Below are 21,383 nucleotides of genomic sequence, written 5' to 3' on the forward strand. Positions count from 1 at the left end.
ACAAAGCTTTAAATATGTGGGAATAAATATTTCATCTGACCGAACTAGCTTTATTGATTTAAATGTAAAACCATTACTAAAGAAAATAAATTAGAAAATAGATATTTGGATAAAATTACCCCTTTCACAAGTAGATTGGCTAGCACTGATTTAACTGATACTACAGCCGCAAATAATGTATGTGTTGAGATCCTCTCCAATATGGATCTCTAGCAAGTGGTTTAAATTAATAGAAATATCATTAAATCGTTTAATTTATGGACACAAACATGTTCCGATCCGGTGTAGTCACTTCACAAGACAGAATAAGAATGGTGGATTTGCATTACCTAATTTTAAATATTATTTTTTTTTGCATTACAAATACAAAATATTCAGGGAAACAATAATACGTCATTAGGGCCATATATTTTGGGCCCGGGACAGAAAGCCTACAAAAGAATATTGAATTTATTAGATTCTGGTGGGAGGATTACGTATCGAAAATCATGGGAGAAGGTCTGGTACAATATAGAGAAAATATAGAGAAAAATTGCCACATAGAGGGAAGTAGTTGTGTTACACCGTTATGGGGGAATATCTATCTAGGGGAATTAATGAAAATAGAAACTAGTTTCTGGATTCACAAAGATATCACAGAGGTATATCAGGAATTTGAGGATGGGAGGTTAAAGGGGTTGTCCGGCGATAAAAAATAATTCCCAGAATAAAACACATTACAAAGTTATACAACTTTGTAATGTATGTTATGTCTGTGAATGGCCCCCTTCCCCGTGTCCCACCACCCCTACCCGTGTACCCGGAAGTGTGGTGCGCTATACTCACTTGTCACGTGCCGAACACGGTCTCCGATCCTCAGCAGTGACGTCTTCTTCGGGCGGGCGGCGGATCTTCCCGAGTGCCGGCCGCCCTCTGCAGCGTCATCCGAAGCTCAGCCGCGATTGGCTGAGCATAACTGTGCTCAGCCAATCGCGGCTGAGCTTCGGATGACGCTGCAGAGGGCGGCCAGCACTCGGGAAGATCTGCCGCCCGCCCGAAGAAGACGTCACTGCTGAGGATCGGAGACCGTGGTCGGCACGTGACAAGTGAGTATAGCGCACCACACTTCCGGGTACACGGGTGGGGGTGGTGGGACACGGGGAAGGGGGCCATTCACAGACATAACATACATTACAAAGTTGTATAACTTTGTAATGTGTGTTATTCTGTGAATAATTTTTTATCGCCGGACAACCCCTTTAATAAGTTTTGAGACAAACATTCTGGTTGGAAACACACCACGTTTTTTATTACTGGCAGCTGTATTATGCTGTCACACACACACAATATAGTTGGGTAGACCCAACTATATTTAAGATTAAGTCACATGAGGTGATTAGCTGCGTATTAAATATATGTGGCGTTAAGAAAGGAGAATTGGGCATGCTATACAAAACTATTAATAATATTAGTATAGGAAAAACACATTCACTTATTAAACAAAAATGGGACCAAGAAATTGGCACAATCACTTTGAAGGAGTGGAAGAATAAGCACTATGGGAATAAGCAAGATCAATAATGCTCACAGGCTGGTCCAATTTAAAATTATTAAAAGGGTATAATATTCTCCCTATGTATTATACAAAATGGGGATAAGATCAGATGCCAAGTGTTTGAAATGTGATGCTCTGCGAATGCAGTAGAATCCAAGAATTTTGGAGGAAGGTATTACATAATATAGAAGACCGTCTTAAAGTAATGATTCCATATAATCCATTATATATTATTTGAGGATGCACCATTCAAATATCAGATTGTCAAATACTAATTGCTATATTACTACTTATTGCAAGGGTGGTACTGATGAGGTATTGAATTAAACCGGAAGCACCCCCAGTCCAAGAATGGTTTAACTTAGTGAATAAGATTGCTAGAATGAAAAATATCTCTTATGTACAGAATATTAGATGGAAGAAAAGATATAAAAAAATATGGGGAAAATGGCTTGACACAATATAGGTTGGCAACAGTCTTAAAATTTTCTTATAATTTATAATAATTTTTTATTTTTATTTTTTTTCCTTGCTATCCCACTGCACAGAATTGTTGCTTGGGGTGGATAAAGGGATTAAGTAATATTTGGTATAATGTGACAATGAACCTTATGAAAGAAGATTGCAACAGCATTTGTATGTATGATTTGCTGAATGTATTGGCACATTGGTTACATTGTTACATGTACCATTTTATTTGGTTTTGTTAATCCTTTTTGATGTGGTGATCAAGGGGTAAAAAAAAATAATAAAATACTGAATTTCCCCCCCCCCCCCCAAAAAAAAAAGAAAGGGGTCCATGAAAAGGAAGGCCACTATTGCCACTTAACATAATTGGGGGGTTGAATGGCAACCCTAGGGTATTTGGGTCTCATAACAGCGGTCTCCTTGGTGCCAGAGTACAGCATTTAGTGGTCCATGTAGAAATCATTGACAGGATACTACAGTAGGTGGAGGTGGCTTAAGAATATTTTAACGGGAACCAATCAGCCCAATTGGGCTAATATGGTTCCCAGGAGCGCTGTACAAAGCTCCTGCAGCAGCCGCGGCTCATACCGGCCGTGGCCACAGCAGGAACGGGTGGGGAAGTGGTCATCTGGGCGGCTCCCCGCTCGTTTCTAGTCACCATACTCTGCCTGTCAGTGTGCTCCGAGGTGAAGATTGTCAGGCAGAGAGGTCAGTGCCGCGGCTGCTGCAGGAGCTTTATACAGCGCTCCTGGGAACCATATCAGCCCTGATTGGTTGATTGGTTCCCTTTATGCTGTGGAATTTGTTTAGTCAACTGGTGTCAGCGCTGTCCTTAAGGGTGTCTTTACACTGAGAGACTTATCTGACAGATTTTTGAAGCCAAAGCCAGGAACTGATTTGAAAAGAGGAGAAATCTCAATCTTTCCTTTATGACCTGTTCTCTGTTAAAAGTCTTTGTCTTATACTCTAATGTCTTATAGTCTAGGGGCTTTGGTTTAAAAAAAAAGGCAAAGGCACCCTTAGTCAGTGATTGCCTGAGTGGTCTGGAGGTGACTGAAGACACAAAAGAGGACACCAGGGGAGCATGGACAGGTGTAGATTTGTTAAGGTTTGGTGCGTGAAGTTGCAAAATATTGGGGTAGAATTCACAAACATTGCAAAACATTTTTTTTTTTTTTTTGAGATTCGCTAATCTCTAGCTATGTATCCTTCCAGTGACTGCACTCTATGTTCTGTTGTACAATAATCCTACCTGTGACTGCACCTGGCCACTGCTGTGCTCTCTTCGATATCAGCTATGTCTCCTGACTGTGACTGCTCAGTGCCGTGTCCTATTTTACTATAGGTATGTAGCATGCCTGTCACTGCAATCCGTTAGTGCTTTATTCTTCTATACAATAGTTAAATATCCTGCCCGAGACTGCAACCACTCTCTGCTGTGTTCCCTTCTGATCAGTTCTGTGTTCCCCACTGCACTCAGTGGTTGCTGTGTTTCCTTCATCTAGGTATTCTCGGTATTTAACTGCTGGTGACTGCACTTAGTCACTGCTGTGGTCTCCTCTTCAATAGTTATGCAAGTAAAGCCTGTGACTGCACCCAGTTGGTACTGTTTTTATTTTCTTTTTCTATTATAACCATGCATGGCCGTTTCTATAGGCGGGCAGGCCGGGCGACCGCACGGGGCGCTGGTGGCATCCCCCGGACCTCAATTTGGTGGCATCCCCGCGGCCCCCCAGCCGCCCGCCCCATCACCTGCCTCGACCGGCCTCCCGACTGACCGAACGCCCGCCCCCTCACCTGTCCCGTCGCGCGGCTGCCCAACCAGCAGAACCCCGCAACCCCCCCTCCCCCCCGGACCGCACGCCTGGCAGCTTCCTCACCTGTCCTGACGACCGAACGCCCGACCAGCCGAACGCCCGCAGCTCCCCCGGACCATACTGCAACTGAGCGGCGATCACCTGTCAGGTCGCCGCTGCCGCCCACTCACACATCTTCTCCCTCTAGCAAGCGCAGTGGCATCATATCACTGTGCCTGCTGGAGGGAGAAGATGTGTACGGCGGCAGCGGCCTGCTACTCGCGGGCTGGAAGAGGAGAGAGGGACTCTCTGGATGTTTTAAGGTGAGTATAATGTTTGTTTGTTTTTGTGTGTGTGTTAGGCCATGGGGGGGGCAGAGCACTGTGTGGGATTGTTATTATGGGGGCAGCACAGGGGGTGATTATTACTATAGGGCAGAGCATGGGGGGGTTGGAATTTTTACTATGGGGACAGCATAGGGGGGTTTATTACTATAGGGGGCAGACCACAGGTGGATTATTAATATTTGGGGGGGGAGAGCACAGGGGGGATATTGATATCGGGGGGAGCACAGGGGGAGTTATTCATATGGGGGGGAGCAGACCACAGGTGGATAATTAATATGGCGGCAGCAGAGGGGGGATTATTAATATGAGGGCAGCACAGGGGGGATTATTACTATATGGGGGCAGCACAGGGGGGATTATTACTATATGGGGATAGAGCACAGGGGGGAATATTAATATGAGGATAGAGCACAGGGGGGTTATTGATATGGGGGCAGCACAGGGGGGATTATTGATATGGAGTCATCATAGGGGGATTATTGATATGGGTTCAGCATAGGGGGAATTATTGCTATGGGGACAGCATAGGGGGATTATTGCTATGGGGACAGCATGGGGGGATTTATAATATGGGGCAGAGCACAAGGGGATCATTACTATGTGGGTAGCACAGTGGTACAGCTGCAGGCATTATTACTATATGGGGGCACAACAGTGCCCCCATATAGTAATAGGGGCAACCACATACCTACTGACTATAATGCACATGACACAAAAAGTGGAAGTTGTAAAAGTGCGGAGCCTAAGATGTTTGTCTGGCAGGTTCAGAAGAGACGAATTGTAGTTGCAAAAAATCATCATGGGGGTCCGGGCCAGAAGGAGAGGAAAAGGAAAGTGACGCCTCAGAACACAACGTCACCTGTAAGTCACTGAATGACTTTTTTCTACCCCAGCTGATAAGGGTTGAATAACACCTCTACATGCCATAATACCCACACTGCTTCTCCCTAGTAACCTTCCCCCCCCCCCCCCAAACATCACTTGATGGGGCGGGGGGCACTTTTAGCAAGGTTCGCCCTGTGGTTCAAATTAGCTAGAAACGGCCCTGTAACCATGTATCCTGCCTTTTACTACAACCAGTCAATTTAGTATTTTCTATATTTTCTATAATAGTTTAGTATCCTTCTGTGACTGCACCCAGTCTGTGCTTTGTTCTCATCTATAACAGTTATGTATCCGACTGGGACTACAGTCATGGCCAAAAGTTTTGAGAATGAAACAAAAATTTTATTTTCACATGATCTGCTGCCCTCTGGTTTTTATGTGTGTTTGTCAGATGTTTTTATCACATACAGAAATATAATTGCAATTATATTATGAGTAACAAAAGCTTATATTGACAGTTAGAATGAGTTAATGCAGCAAATCAATATTTGCTGTGTTGACCCTTCTTCTTCAGGACCTCTGCAATTCTCCCTGGCATGCTCTCAATTAACTTCTGGACCAAATCCTGATAGCAGTTCATTCTTGCACAATCAATGCTTGCATTTTGTCAGAATTTGTTGGTTTTTGTTTGTCCACCCGTTTCTTGATGATTGACCACAAGTTCTCAATGGGATTAAGATCTGGAGAGTTTCCAGGCCATGGACCCAAAATCTCTATGTTTTGTTCCCTGAGCCATTTAGTTATCACCTTTGCTTTATGGCAAGGTGCTCCATCATGCTGGAAAAGGCATTGTTGATCGCCAAACTGCTCTTGGACAGTTGGTATAAGTTGCTCTTGGAGGACATTCTGGTACCATTCTTTATATATGGCTGTGTTTTTAGGCAAGACTGTGAAAGAGCCGATTCCCTTGGCTGAGAAGCAACCACACATGAATGGTTTCAGGAAACTTTACAGTTGGCATGGGACAAGACTAGTGGTAGCGATCACCTCGTCTTCTCCAAATAAGCTGTTTTCCAGATGTCCCAAACAATCGGAAAGGGGATTCATCAGTAAAAATGACTCTACCCCAGTCCTCAGCAGTCCACTCCCTGTACCTTTTGCAGAATATCAGTCTGTCCCTGATGTTTTTTCTGGAGAGAAGCAGCTTCTTTGCTGCCCTTCTTGAGACCAGGCCTTCCTCCAAGAGTCTCCGCCTCACAGTGCGTGCAGATGCACTCACACCGGCCTGCTGCCATTCCTGAGCAAGCTCTGCACTGCTGGTAGCCCAACCCCGCAGCTGAAACTCTTTTATGAGACGGTCCTGGCGCTTGCTGGTCTTTCTTGGGCGTCCTGGAGCCTTTTTGACAACAATGGAACCTCTCTCCTTGATTTTCTTGATGATGTGATAGATTGTTGACTGAGGTGCAATCTTTCTAGCTGCGATACTCTTCCCTGTTCGGCCATTTTTGTGCAGTGCAATGATGACTGCACGTGTTTCTTTAGAGATAACCATAGTTAACAGAAGAGAAACAATGATGCCAAGGCACCAGCCTCCTTTTAAATTGTCCAGTGGTGTCATTCTTACTTAATCAAGACAGTTTGATCTCTAGCCCGGTCCTCATCAACACCCACACCTGTGTTAATGGCGCAATCACTGAAACAATGTTAGCTGGTCCTTTTAAGGCAAGGCTGCAATGATGTTGAAATTTGTTTTGGGGGATAAAGTTCATTTTCTAGGCAAATATTGACTTTGCAAGTAATTGCTGTTAAGCTGATCACTCTTCATAACATTCTGGACTATATGCAAATTGCCATTTTAACCCTTTCAAGACCAAGCCTATTTGCACCTTAATGACCAGGCTCATTTTTCAAAATCTGACCTGTCTCACTTTATGCGCTTATAGCTCAGTGATGCTTTAACGTATGCTAGCGATTCTGAGATTTTTTTCGTCACATATGGCACTTTAAATAAGTGGCAAAATTTGGTCACTACTTTGTGTGTTTTTTTGTGAAAAACATCAAAATATCATGAAAATTGTAAACAATTAGCATTTTATGAACTTTGAAATTCTCTGCTTCTAAAAAAAGAAAGTCGTATCGCATAAATTAGTTACTAAGTCACATTACCGATATGTCCTCTTTATTCTGGCTTCATTTAATAAATATATTTAACTTTTTTAGGGTGTTACAGGACTTAGAAATTTATCAGCAAATTACCACATTTTCGTGAAAGTTTCCAAAACTGATTTTTTTTTTAGGGACCAGTTCTTATTTTAAGTTGATTTAGGAGGTTTGTTTACTGGAAACCCCCATAAGTGACCCCATTTTGGAAACTACACACCTTAAAGAATTAATCTCGGGGTATAATGAGCATTTTAACCCTACATGGGCTGGAGGAAAGTATTCACCATCAGGCCGTAAAAAATTGAAAAATTAAAATGTTCCAATAATATATACATTTAAATTAAAGTTTCTCATTTTCAAAAGGAACATGAGAGAAAAGGAACCCCAAAATTTGTAAAGCAGGTTCTCTTGAGTACTACAGTACCCCATATGTGGGCGTAAACCACTGTATGGGCACACAGCAGGGCTCAGAAGGAAGGAAGCGCCAATTAGCTTTTCCATTTTGCTGAAAAGTTTCCGAGCGCCAGGTGCGTTTACAGAGCCCTGGTAGAGAAAAAATTCAGAGAGAAAAAACTCCATAAGTCACCCCATTTTGGAAAATACACCCCTCAAGGAATTCATCTTGGGGTAGGATGAGCATTTTGACCCCACAGGTGTTAGAGGAGAGTATTCAAAATTAGACAGTAAAAATGAAAAACTCGAATTTTTCAAATAATATGTTCGTTTAGTTTGAAATTTCTCAATTTCACGAGGAACAAGAGAAAAAAAGTACCAAAAAAATTGTAACATAGGTTCTCCTGAGTAAAAAGGTACCTCATATGTGGGCATAAACCACTGCATGGGCACACAGCAGGGCTCAGAAGGAAAGGAGCGCCAATTAGCTTTTTCAATGCAGATTTTGCTGAAGAAGTTTCTGAGCGCCAGGTGCGTTTGCAGCGCCCCTGTAGTGCCAGCGGAGTAAAGTCTTGCCATAAGTCACCCCATTTTGGAAAGTGCACCCCTCAAGGAATTCATTTTGAGGTGTGTTGAGCATTTTGACCCCACAGGTATTAGAGGAAAGTATTCAAAAGTAGACAGTAAAAATGAAAAACTCAAATTTTCCCAATAATATGTTCATTTAGTTTGAAATTTCTCAATTTCACGAGGAACAGGAGAGAAAATTCAACTTAAAATCTGTAACGCAGGTTCTTCTAAGTAGGACAGTACCCCATATGTGGGTATAAACCACTGTATGGGGAGACAGCGGGGCTCAGAAGGGAAGGAGCGACAATTAGCATTTTCCGTGCAGATTTTTCTGAAGAAGTTTCTGAGCGCCGGGTGCATTTGCAGTGCCCCTGTAATGTCTAAAGTATAGAACCCTCCCAAAAAGTTACCCCATTTTGAAAAGTACACCGCTCAAAGAATTCATCTTGGGGTAGGATGAGCATTTTGACCTCAAAGGTATTAGAGGAAAGTATTCAAAATTGGCCAGTAATAATGAAAAACTCGATTTTTTTCCAATAAAATGTTGGTTTAGTTTGATATTTAAAAATTTCACAAGGAACAGGAGAAAAAAATGTACCACAAAATCTGTAACGCATGTTCTTCTGAGTACAACGGTACCCCATATGTAGGCATAAACCACTGTATGGGCACATAGTGGGGCTCAGAAGGGAAGGAGTGCCAATTTGCTGGAGCAAAACCGCAGCTAGTAATAGTTATTAGAATAGTGCAGTTACTAAAAAAAAAAAAAAAAATAAGATTACTGGTAATGCGGGGTAGTTACAGACAGTCTGGGGTGGTTACGGGTAATCTGGAGGTGGTTACGGTCAATATGGAGTGGTCACGGGCAACCTGCTGTGGTTACGGACAATCTGGGGTGGTTACATAGTAACATAGTAACATAGTAAATAAGGTTGAAAGAAGATAAGAGTCCATCAGGTTCAACCTAGCGAAACCCCACTGTGTTGATCCAGGGAAGGCAAAACTCCCCACGAGGCAGACGACAACCACCCCACCACAGGGAGAAAACTCCCCCCCGACTCCAATGGCAACCAGACAATCTGGGGTAGTTACGGATAAACTGAAGTCCTTATAGGTAATCTGCGGTGGGTACCTGTAATCTGGCGTGGTTACGGGCAATCTGGAGGGGGTCATTGGCAATTTGGGGTGGTCATAGGCAAGGTGCGGTGATTAGAGGCAAGGTGCGGTGGTCAGAGGCGACGTGCTGTGGTCAGAGGTGACGTGCGGTGGTCAGAGGCGACGTGCGGTGGTCAGAGGCAAGGTGCGGTGGTCAGAGGCGACTTGCGGTGGTCAGAGGTGAACTGCGGTGGACAGATGCAAGGTGCGGTGGTCAGAGGCAAGTTGCGGTGGTCAGAGGCGACGTGTGGTGGTCAGAGGCAACCTGCGGTGGTCAGAGGCAACCTGCGGTGGTTGCGTGCAATCTGGGGGGTTACATGTAATCTGGCATGATTACGGGCAAGCTGGGGTGGTTACAGACTAGCTAGAATTGTTACGGATAAACTGAAGTGCTTATAGGTAATCTGGGGTGGGTACATGTAATTTGGGGTGGTTACAGGCAATCTGGAGGGGGTCACTGGCAACGTGCGGTGGTTAGAGGCAACGTGCGGTGGTTAGAGGCAACGTGCGGTGGTTACGGGCAACGTGCAGTGGTTACGGGCAATGTGCGGTGGTTACGTGTAACCTGGGGGGTTACGTGCAATCTGTCGTGATTATGGACAACCTGGGGTGGTTACGGGTAATCTGGGGGGGTTAGGGGTAATTTGGGAGTAAACTGCAATTATTACTATAATAAAAAGTGTGTGTTTTTTTTTTTTTTATGTTTGTCACTTTTTGTACTTTATACATTCATTTTCACTGTATTACCATGATTACTGTGATATTTTCTATCACAGTAATCATAGTTCAGTGACAGAGACCAAATTGGTCTTTGTCACTTTAAATTTTCAGAGTTGGCTGGTTGTGGAGCGCATGTGCACTTCATAACCAGCCAGGACGCCGAGGAGGAAGGACCTCCCAGGATCAGGTGAATATATGGGGTAGGGTGGGTGACTGGGGGACGGGGGGTGATGGGGGGGCGACTTGGGGGGGACGGACACATCACTTTTTATCCCCTGTCACCAGTCATTTATGGTGACAGGGGATAAAAAGTGCCGGCGGCACATGGCACAAGCGATCAGCAGTATATAGTATATACCGCTGATCGCTTGTACCGGGACCCCAAAGGGGGGTCCCTGATCACTGCCCCATGCTCTCCGCTACTTCCGGTGGCAGAGAGCATGGGGCTTTCATTCATTTTTTCTTTTTGATCACTGTGAACAGACTTAGTCTGTTCACAGTGATGGCGGTGGCCATCTTGGATCTGATGGCCACCGCATGGAGGGGGGTTACATACTGGGGCACTAGGGGGGCTGATCTGGAGTCTGATTTCACTTATTTCACTTATTTCAAATATCACTTATTTCACTTATTTCAAATATGAAAAACAGCGGCGGCACCAGCCCATTATTTACCTCCAGGGCTGCAGTCAGATGAGAGCGGGATCGTTATCTCTGCAGCGATCCCGCTCTCATCATAAAACCCCCTGAAGTCAGGAACGTATATATACATTCCTACTGCACGGGGTATGTGCAATAGGAACGTAAATATACATGTTACTGACGTGAAGGGGTTACAAACTGAAGCAGTAGGCTTTGTAAAAATTAATATTTGTATCATTCTCAAAACTTTTGGCCATGACTGTACACCTGGTCAGTGCTTTATAGTGTTTTATTCTGTATAATTATTAGAGCGAATAGCTCATCTAAACGAAGTGAAATGCTTTGTTTGATCTATGCTCCGCTTATCATGCTACCGAATTTATCACTGCTCCACTCCCTGCTGCTCCACTCCGGTTGCCAGGGAAAAGCTGGATCCAATCCTGGAAAACTGGGAGAAGTCTCCCAGGATTTGATCCAGCTTTTCCCAACATCCTGGGAGAAGTGGCATGGAGCGGAGCAGCGCTGAAAGGCCAGCAGCTTGAAGAGTGGAGATCAAACAAAGTGCTTCATCTCTAATTATTCTGTATCTTGCCTCTAACTGCTCCTAGTCAGTGCTGTATTTTTTTCTACTATAGGTATTTATCCTGCCTGTTGTTGCACCCGGTAACTGCTGTGTTCTCTTCTCATAGGATACATATCATATGAGTGACTGCACCAGGTCAGTGCTGTGTTCTCTTCTAGAATCATGTATCCCATCTGTGACCGCACTCCATCACTGTAGTTTTTTCTTCTATAGTAGTTATGTATCCTGACTGTGATTGCACCCTGTCTGTGCCTTGGTCTTCTCTCTAATAGATATATATCACACCCGTGATTGCACCTGGTCAGTGCTGTGGTCTCTTCTACAATAGATATGTTTCCTAGCTGTCACTGCACACAGTCAGTGCTGTCTTCTCCACTATAATAGTTACATATCCTGCCTATGACTGCACTGGTCACTGCTGTGTTCTTTTCTATACCAGGTATGTATCCTGTTTGTGACTGCCCCAGGCCAGTGCTTTGTTTCTTTATATAATGCTTATGTACTGTACCTGTGTGTGCACCCAGCCCCTGTTGTGGTTAAACTAAATACCAGTTTCTCTTTTTTTCTTTAGCTACTTGTTTCATGACATTTATTGATATGTTGAGCCATGAGTAAAAGTAAAGTCACCTGTATACAGTATGCCTTTTTGATCCTAAAAACATCATGCCCAAACTAACTATATAGAAATCATTCATTACTTTAACACAGTCCACATTTGTCCTTTGTTTATGAGCATGGCCACAAATGACACCAACTTGCCTCCATTCCTGTATCTACCTTTTAGCAGCTATGCCTATGCTGGAAGATCCAGTTATGGTGCCTCAGCTTCTCTTCTCTTTTTGGAGACTACACAACATTATACTTATAATTAGACAAACCTAATTACACAATATTATTTGTTTATTGATAGCTGCAATTCATAAAATACAGTATCCTATTTATAAATATTATATGCAATAAGCATACATAGGGGGGACATGTATTAAAAGGCGAAAATGCCTTTTTCGGTGCCGATCGAAAAGGTCTTTTTGCAAATATTTTATTCACATTGGGCCGATCTGCGCCACCTTCGCCAGTGGGGCGTTAGGGGGGTGCAGCAGCATGCAAAGGGGGCGTGGCTGCTGCGTGCGCCGCATTTATCATTTCTCCAGGGGAAAAATTATACTAAAACCTACGCCAGCTCTGAGTTGATGTAGGTTTCAGATTATTCGCACGGACGGGCTCCGTGCGATTGGGATTTATGTATACTTTATAAATGTCCCCCATAGTTTATATATTGTTGGTAAAATAAGTATTTGATACACTGCCGTTTTGCAAGTTTTCCCACCTACAAATAATGGAAAGGTCTGTAATTTTTTTTTTTTGTAGGTACACTTTAACTGGAAGAGACATAATCTATAAAAAAAAATTGTATGATTCCTAAATAATGATTCTGCATTTTATTGCATTAGAGGGGTAGTACTTTCTACGCTTAATAAACACACATTACAAAGTTATATAACTTTGTAATGTGTGCTAATAAGCTGTCTGATTCCCCCCCCCCCCCCCCCCCCCCCCCCGTTTGCACTTGCGCACCAGCAGCCTTCTCATTGGCTGGAGTGTATCACATGGCTTCCAGCTTGCTCAGCCCTGCTCTACAACCCGGAAGTGAGAACAGCGGATGAAGATAACGGGGACACGGCCGTGTGTCTATGTTTTTTTTTTGGGGGGGGGGGCGGAGTAATCCTTTAAATAAGTATTTGATAAAATGGAAAAAACTGAACTTAATGTTTGGTTCTGAAACCTTTTCAATTACAGAGGTCAGAAGTCCTTGACCATGGTTGCACACACTGCATAAGGGCGTTTGTCCCACATCTTTTTACAGATCTTCATCAAATCTTTCAGGTATCGAGGCAACCTTGAGTTTTCCTCCAAAGATTTTCTATTGGGGTCAGCCTGGAGACTGGCTAAGCCACTACAGGACCTTGAAATGCTAATTCCAAAGCAGCCCTTTAGTTTCCCTGGCTGTGTGTTATGGTTCATTGTCATGCTTAAAGACCCAGCCACTACTCATCTTCAATGCTCTTATTGAGTGAAGAAGGTTGTTGACCAAAACCTTACAATATGTGGCCCCATCCTCCGTTAAACACAGTGCAATTGTCCGTTCCCTTTTGAAAAAAAGCACTAGAAAGTATATTCTGCTGGCGTGAATAGGGGGACAAATGTATCTTTATTATCACATAAAGCAAAAAAAAAAAAACACTATTTGTGATAATAAAGATAAATTTGAGACTAGATTTGTTATATACTTGTGGGTGCGCCTTTTGGTGTTTTTCTGTCTTTATAGTTTATGTGTTCTTTGATTGGAACACAGGCAGCATCCTGTTTAGAGAAACATAGCAGCTCCCGTCCTATATATTTCTTTTTTTGCAAAAAACTGACATGTCAGTTTTGTGCGGCAGCTATTCAGTGAATAGCTGCCGCAGAAACCCATGTCAGTGCACACTATGAAACGAGCGGCTCTGTCTGCAAGCTTCATAGTGCGCTGTGAGGAGTTTGCGGAGTTTGCAGACTTTGCGGCGTGAAAGATCATCCGGACAGTACTGTACTTCTCTTACAAAGTGTGAACATAGCTATAACCTAGTAAAGTTATAAATGAGTGCTGTGCAACAAAAAAAAAGTTGGCTCTTGATAAATGATAAACGTGGCCCTTCGACTCTCACAGTTAGTATACTTACAATAGAAATTACACCTCTCTCCATTCTTTGTAGGAGGGGAATCTCTTAAAATCTGCAGTGTATCAAATGCTTTTTTCCTCACTGTATATTCCTAAAGCCATAAAAATAGTTACATTCTCTCTTTTAGCGCTTTAACACTTCAAATTACTGAGCACCATTGTAATAGACAAAGCTTTTATGTTTTCTGTCTGTATTCATCATTGTATTTGTAATTAAACATAGTTCCTTTTGCAAAAAGATTAAAGGTCAATTTGTGAAAATAGATTGTGCTGTGTTAGTAACTTCCACAATGGATAGAACATGAACAATTTAATAGGACACATTTAGGACACCCAAACATATGGAAGGTTTCAAACAACACTTTGGCAGTGTCACAAGCCTCCAACGTTTCTGCAGTAATATTCACCTAGGACTCAAGTCTTAAGGAAATTAAGTTCTAATTCCTCAGCCTAAGCTTTGGGAAAAATATTAGGAACCATTGACTATGCCTTAAAAAGTTAAAAATTAGAATGATAAAAAAAAAATCTAATATTTTCATAGGAAGTAAGTAAAATTATAAACATTAAAGTTGTTAATTTAAATCAATTAAAAGGATTTAAACACTCAAAATTGAGAACAAAAGAATTAAAAGGATTATAGAGTGGATCAATTTATATCACTACTTCTGTTTAAGACTACTGCATTGTATCAAATATTGGAAATTAAATGTGCTTTATGTAAAGCATTCCATTCAAGGCTTCTCTGAACATCTGTGTTTCATAGCTGCAATTGATTTCCTCTGATGTATTGTGTTTTACAAATTAACTGTCTTGTTATTAATGCACTAATCAAATATAAAAGCAAATCCTTTAAAGTTGTGAGGTCATCTTGACCTTGTTTTTTGTCATGGGTTGCAGACATGTCATTCAAGACCTGCTAGAAGCTTATTTTTAAATTAGGAGCTTAAAGCATCACAGCTTAATAATTATGCCGCATTAATTAAACATCTGTTAACAAAAACAGAAAGTCAGCAGAGTGCAGAAGACAAAAAAGTCTCCTTCTAAGATTCCAAAATAAAACAAAAGACTTTCATTTCAGTGTGGGTTACCATAAAACGATAGATATGAGTTAATAATTTATTTCATAATTCAAACGCATCCTATCACTGAGTACAAAGAGGTTTTGCTTCTCAGATGTAGTCTTGTGTGAATACATAAGCTCTGCAATTCATCGACTTATAGTACTAGTAGTGTCGAGTAAGCATGCTTTGATCCTGCTTGGGTAACTGATGGCCAAATGGTTGTTGCCATCAATTGCCCGAATCCGTGCCTAATTAGTAAGATCTTCTGCAGCAAACTATTCATTTTTTTTAAATTTATATATTTTAATTAAATATCCCCTGATGGAACGAAATAAACATAACTTACAACAAAAAAATTAAATATGACTCTGAACAATCATTTGTCGTCCATTACTTTTCCTATTTTCCAGGCACTCTTTGCTCTGTCTAGTAGAGGGCACCTGGGAAAATGCCATCCCATTGATATCAAGTTACTCAAGTCAAGCACTTGAGCATGCTATTACTTGCTCAACTCTAGCACAGTACATACTGTGTTTAGGCTGGTTTCACACTGCCTTAAAATCTTGGAAAAACATAAATAAAAATGCCATGGCTTTTCTTTTTTTTTTTTTTTTGCCGAAACGCAGCAAAATGTTCACTTGAAGTCAATGGAAGTTTATGATCTGCCTTACACACATGGCATTTTCTTGGTTTGGCTTTTTATCTCTCTGCTTTCTGTCGTTTTTGGGGCTCTTTGGCAGTTTTTTCCAAAAAACAGCATGCTGAGGGTGTGGCATTTTTTCGGCAAAATGTGGCGTTTTTTTCTATCATACACTTCAGTGGGATTGTTCTGGTTGTCCTAAAGCCATTGCTGTGCATATGACTTTTTTTTTTCTTCTGGTGTTTTTGTCACGTTTTCACCTGTGGTCCAGCAAGTAGGTCATGTGATGGCAGAGGATAAAAGTTCAGCACACCAAAACGCCAGAACCACAAAAAGATCATTCACACAAAGTCAAAAACACTAGAAAAATGGCAGAAAAAAATGCAAATGCATGAAAAAAAAAACACCATGGGATGCATTGGCTTTTTTTGGAAGGTGCCTGAAAAAAACACAAAAAGTGTGTGTGAGGGCACCTTCATGAAACTGCCAACAATTCATAAGTATTAAAAAACATACTTTTTTCTATCACCATACAGGCCCATACTGTACATCAGACAGGTGCTACATAGGTCACATGACAAGTACTGTAACTTAACAGAACATCACAGTTGCCCATAGGTGACATAGCATACCAAAGATGGCAAGGGAAAATGAGGTCCAAAGTTGACTTTGGTATTTACAGGATGACAAAAAAATGAATTATTTAGGACACTATACAATATAATGTAATATGGAATGTAGTTGTGATGAGTGATGCAATGTAGATACTACAGTAGGATGTCAGTAAAGGTATTTCTAGAACAAAGGAGGTTTCTGAATGAGACTTGTATTCTAATGGAGATGTAAAGCGACTCTGTACCCACAATCTGTCCCCTCCAAACCACTTGCACCTTCGGATAGCTGCTTTTAATCCAAAATCTGTCCTGGGATCCGTTCGACAGGTGATGCAGTTATTGTCCTAATAAACTAAACTTGCAGCCCTATGTCAAACGGCCGTGGCCTTGATAGTGTATGCAGTAGGTTGGCACACCCTCTCCATCCCTCCTACCCACCCTCTTCATCATTAGGAATGCCCCTAGAACATTTTCTCCTGTCTGAAAACTGCACAGGTGCCTTAACGATTCAGCCCATGTGCTGTGCTGACACAGCTGATGAATAGGAGACAATCTGCCTGGGGCATTCCTAATGATGAGGAGGGTGGGGAGAAGGGACAGAGAGGGTGTGCCAGCCTAATGCATACACAATCTAGGCCACGGCCGTTGGGCACAGGGCTGAAAGTTTAAAAGTTGTTTTTTAGGACAATAACTGCATAACCTGCCGAACGGACCCCAGGACAGATCTTGGATTTAAAGCAGCTATCCAAAGGTACAAGCGGTTTTTTTTTTTGGGGGGGGTGTCAGGTTGTGGGTACAGAGTCGCTTTAACGCTGTCCATTGCCCAATGAGAGCAGTAGTGGCATTTTGTCACTGGTTTCAGTCCTTCCAAGTGTTGGTTTGTTTTCGGATCTATCTAGTAGGCAAAACCACTTACTGTGGCCCTATATACCTGGGAAACTACATGCTGTGACACCTATGTACAAGAAAATCTGCCTACGAGGCACCTACAGTATATACTGGGGGAAATACCTCAAGGGGCACATGCTTCCTAAACAGTACTGGGAATACTGTCAACTGGGAGGACCTGCCTACCTACTCGAGGGACCTACCCCTCCCCACCAATCAATTTACCTAACCCCTTTACTGCATAGGAATCTAAGGGGCATCATTACTATTTGGAGAACAAGAGATGGGAGAAGATGGGAATAAGAAAGATGGGAGTAAAGTACAAAGCCTAAGATGTTTGTGGCTGAAAGAGATTGTTTTGCATGGATGGTTACACAAAAGGGAAAATGACCCACCATTAATAAGATGAGATGTCACCTGTGAGTCACTGGATATAACTGCAACGCAATATACAATACAATACTTATGGTCTTCAGAGACTGTGTACAGCTGGTATCCAACTCTGTATGGGTGTTTTGGTCAGTGTACAGTCTTTGATTTTTTTTTCCAACTGTATGGTGATATGTGGTCATAGTGTGGCAAAATTATAATTTTTAACCCCCCCTTTGGAAAATCCTGCATATGCCCCAGCTTAAATCACCCGACAGCATTTATGCAAGTCATGTTTTTTTTCCCTAAGGTGCTAATCTTGTCAAACACCAATTGGAATATATTGAGCCACAAATAAAGGTCAGAAAGGAAAATTTGTAAATCGGGCTTCATGAATTTGTGACCAAGATCTTAAGACGAAAATAAATACTGCAGCAAAATATTCAAGCAGTGAAAATCTTAGCAATTAGCTGAACCTTCCCATGAGGAGAAAGGAGAAAGAGTTAGAAAAAAAAGTTAAAAGCATCAAGAAAGATATAATTCTGTGGTTAGTTTCTCTTGTAGAAATTTGTTGATGTGTATACTACTACTTTGCATGCATACATCCTTGAGATTTTCAAAAGAAAACAAATTATAGTTTGAGAAAATACTAATACTAATATTGAGGAAAAATAGCCATCACAATCACAATAAAAAATATTGTCATTTTTTTGCAGCAGGTTACATGGTATATAGAAAGCAAAGATTGTTAAAGGGAATCTGTCAGCTTCTGGACCCTACCTAAGGTGCTGACAGTGTACTGTAGTTGGCAGTCCTAGTGAGCATGGTGCCTTTTGGTAATTTTCTATACAGTTTATTATGCACAATCTTATGTCTCCTACTGTAATGGAGTGTTAAAGAGGAGTTGTTTGTGCCACACTCTGGCACACCTCACCACTCCTTCCTCCTCCCTCTTCTTTATGAATAATCAATGCTGCCCAGACTCCTGCTCGCTCAGCTGTCAGCCAGTGTCTCTGATTGCAGATCAGTCCGCTGTAGGCAGTTTATGTCTGAAAGAAACACCCAGAAATAGTTGCATCATTGAATCCAAATGTGTTGAAGCTGTAGTCCAGGGGTAACTCACCTGTCTAGAGACCTGCCAGCAGTTTATTCTCTGGTTCAAATCCCCTGATAGAAATGAAATTTATTATTTTATCATTTTTAAGGCTATGTTCACACACAGTATTTTTGCTCAGCATTTGGTCAGTATTTTGCAACCCAAATCAGGAGGGAATTGAAAACACAGCAAGGTTGTGTTCACACACTGTTGGCACTGTTGAGTGGATGGCCTCCATATACAGTAATGCCAAGTAATTGCTGTTATTTGAAAACATTGACTGTTATTTGCCAGTAGATGACATCCATCCACAAAATTTAAACAGTGTGCGAACATAGTCTTTCTGTGTTTTCAATCCACTCCTGGTTTTGGTTGCAAAATACTGGCCAAAATACTGAGCAAAAATACTGTAAGCCTTAAAAATCATACTGAGAAAATCATACTGAGAAATCATAATGAGAAAAAAATACACTATTACATTTCCATCAGGGGATTTGAACCAAGGAATCCACTGCTGACAGCTTAGACATGGGAGTTACCCCTAGACCTCAGTTCCAACACATTTCCAACATAATCAGAGACACTGGCTGACAGCTGAGTGAGCAGGAGGCCGGGCAGCATTGATTAATCATGAAGGAAAGGGAGGAGGGAGGAGTGGTGAGGAGTGCCAGAGTGTGGCACAAGCACTTCATTACAGTAGAAGACCTGAGATTGTGCATAATACTCCGCACAGAAAATTACCAAAAGGCACTAGGGTACTGCCAGCTACAGCACACTGTCAGCACCTGACAGATTCCCTTTAAACCTTTTTTTTTACTTTTACATTTTCTAAACTAGTCAGAAAATGGCACAAACTCATTTGTTGTGCTGGATCAAAAGTTAGTAAATAATTTTATGTTGAGCATTTGATTCTTTATATGAAGAAGATTTTCTAGATTATTGGATGGATTTGAACGTCATTACTAACTGGTTGTTCTTAGTCATTTCAATTTTTATGAATAAATCCCAATATTGTAATGGCTTTTTGTATATGTTATCTGAGGGATATCTGCTGTTTAATGTTCGCTTTCAAATAATGTAGTCTTCTTTCTGTTTTTCCATTTCAGACTTTGAAAAAGTACCTTGACATAAAGAGTTTGTTTATATTGTATATTGACAAAATATTTACTGAAGCCGTACCATACATCATTTCTTCTATCGATTGGGCACATTGATTTTAGCATTCTATTTGGAAAATCAATATATTTTGACTCATTTAATTGGTTGCAGACATGAATTATTTGCAATTTTGCAACACTGCACCAGTTTTGAAAAGCTTGAGGAATTCCTTAAAATGATCTGTATTTTCATGTGCATACAAAATGATTTAAAAAAAAAAACAAAAAACAAAAAAACAATCCTTTAACTAAATTTCTTCTATTTGAAAACATTTTGCTGATGTGTCTGAATTTTACATACGTAAATATATTTGCAATATATCATAAATCACTACATATTTTAGTGCTTTTATTTGGGCCTGATACTTGAGGTTGCCAAGTCAAAAGTTATGGGTCGCAGTGGGTCTCACTGCTTAGACCCAATGGGATGAAAAGCCAGTTTCAACAATGCAGCCACATAGACTTATATTGTCGGAATTAGCCAATAAGTATATACAGCCAGGGAGTTGATCAAACGACAACCACACTCTCTCCTCAGCAATAGCTCCTGATTTCAGCAGGTATTGACGGTAAGACTCACTGTAATCAATAACTTTTAACAAGCCTCATGTCAAAAAGTATTTTAATGACTGTGACTCTTTGACTCCTTAACCACCTATGATGAATATTTTTATCATGGGGCTATTTATAGGGTAAAGAGAGGGCGCAGGACTTTAGCCCACTCCATACTCGGTTTTCCCAGCTTTGTGATAGCAGTTTACAGAATGTCATTGGTGGTGCGTTGACATGAATCAGCTCCCCACAACAAGGGTTATATCACAAGATGCCTATTCATTGTCATGGCAGCCGGAGGCCTCTGCTAAGCAATTGTGGCTGCCTGACTTTACCATTGAAACAGCCTGCCTACAGCAGGCTGTACAAGTAGAGTGCAAATTTAATGGATCAATGTACTACATATATACTCTATTGATCTCTATGATTGATCGAGTGATTGCTTATACAAGTTACCTATGCGGATTACAAAAGTATGTTAAAAAAGAAAAAAAATGAAATGCAAAATTATTTATTCAAACAGGTTTCGAAAAATTTAATCTGCATATTCTAATAGCATCTATAATGTTACATTATGTATCTTTTTGTTGTGTCCAGTTGTTATGCATGTAGCTGTGCCTGCACAACTTCATAGGGGAAACTCTACAATATGATGATTCCCAAAGTAAATTGTAATAATGACACAGGTACATTTTTCTAGACGGTAGTCAGCAACACTTTTACTCCACTCCACAGGTGAAAAAGGGTAAATGTTACAGCTTTCATTACTTATTTTATATCACAGCTCATGGTGTTTGTTCTGGTAAAAAGTTGTTTTCATCACCTGTGGATTGGTATATGTAGACGGGGCCTCGCGGCCTATGTGCCACATCGCTCCGCTCTTAGTGGACTTAGCCACGCCCCCATCCGTGACATCATTGCCGCATAGGCCCCGCCCCCCCAGCAGCCATTGGAAGGGCCAGCCTAAAGCTCTAGGCCCCACTCCCTAGATTGTCCCACACCAATGGCCGCTGAGGGGGCGGGGCCTATGCGGCGATGACTTCACGGATGGGGTTGGGGCTAAGTGACGCTAGGGACAGAGTGATGTGGCACATA

This window comes from Dendropsophus ebraccatus, chromosome 1 (assembly GCF_027789765.1).
Source record: "Dendropsophus ebraccatus isolate aDenEbr1 chromosome 1, aDenEbr1.pat, whole genome shotgun sequence".
Lineage (NCBI taxonomy): Eukaryota > Metazoa > Chordata > Amphibia > Anura > Hylidae > Dendropsophus > Dendropsophus ebraccatus.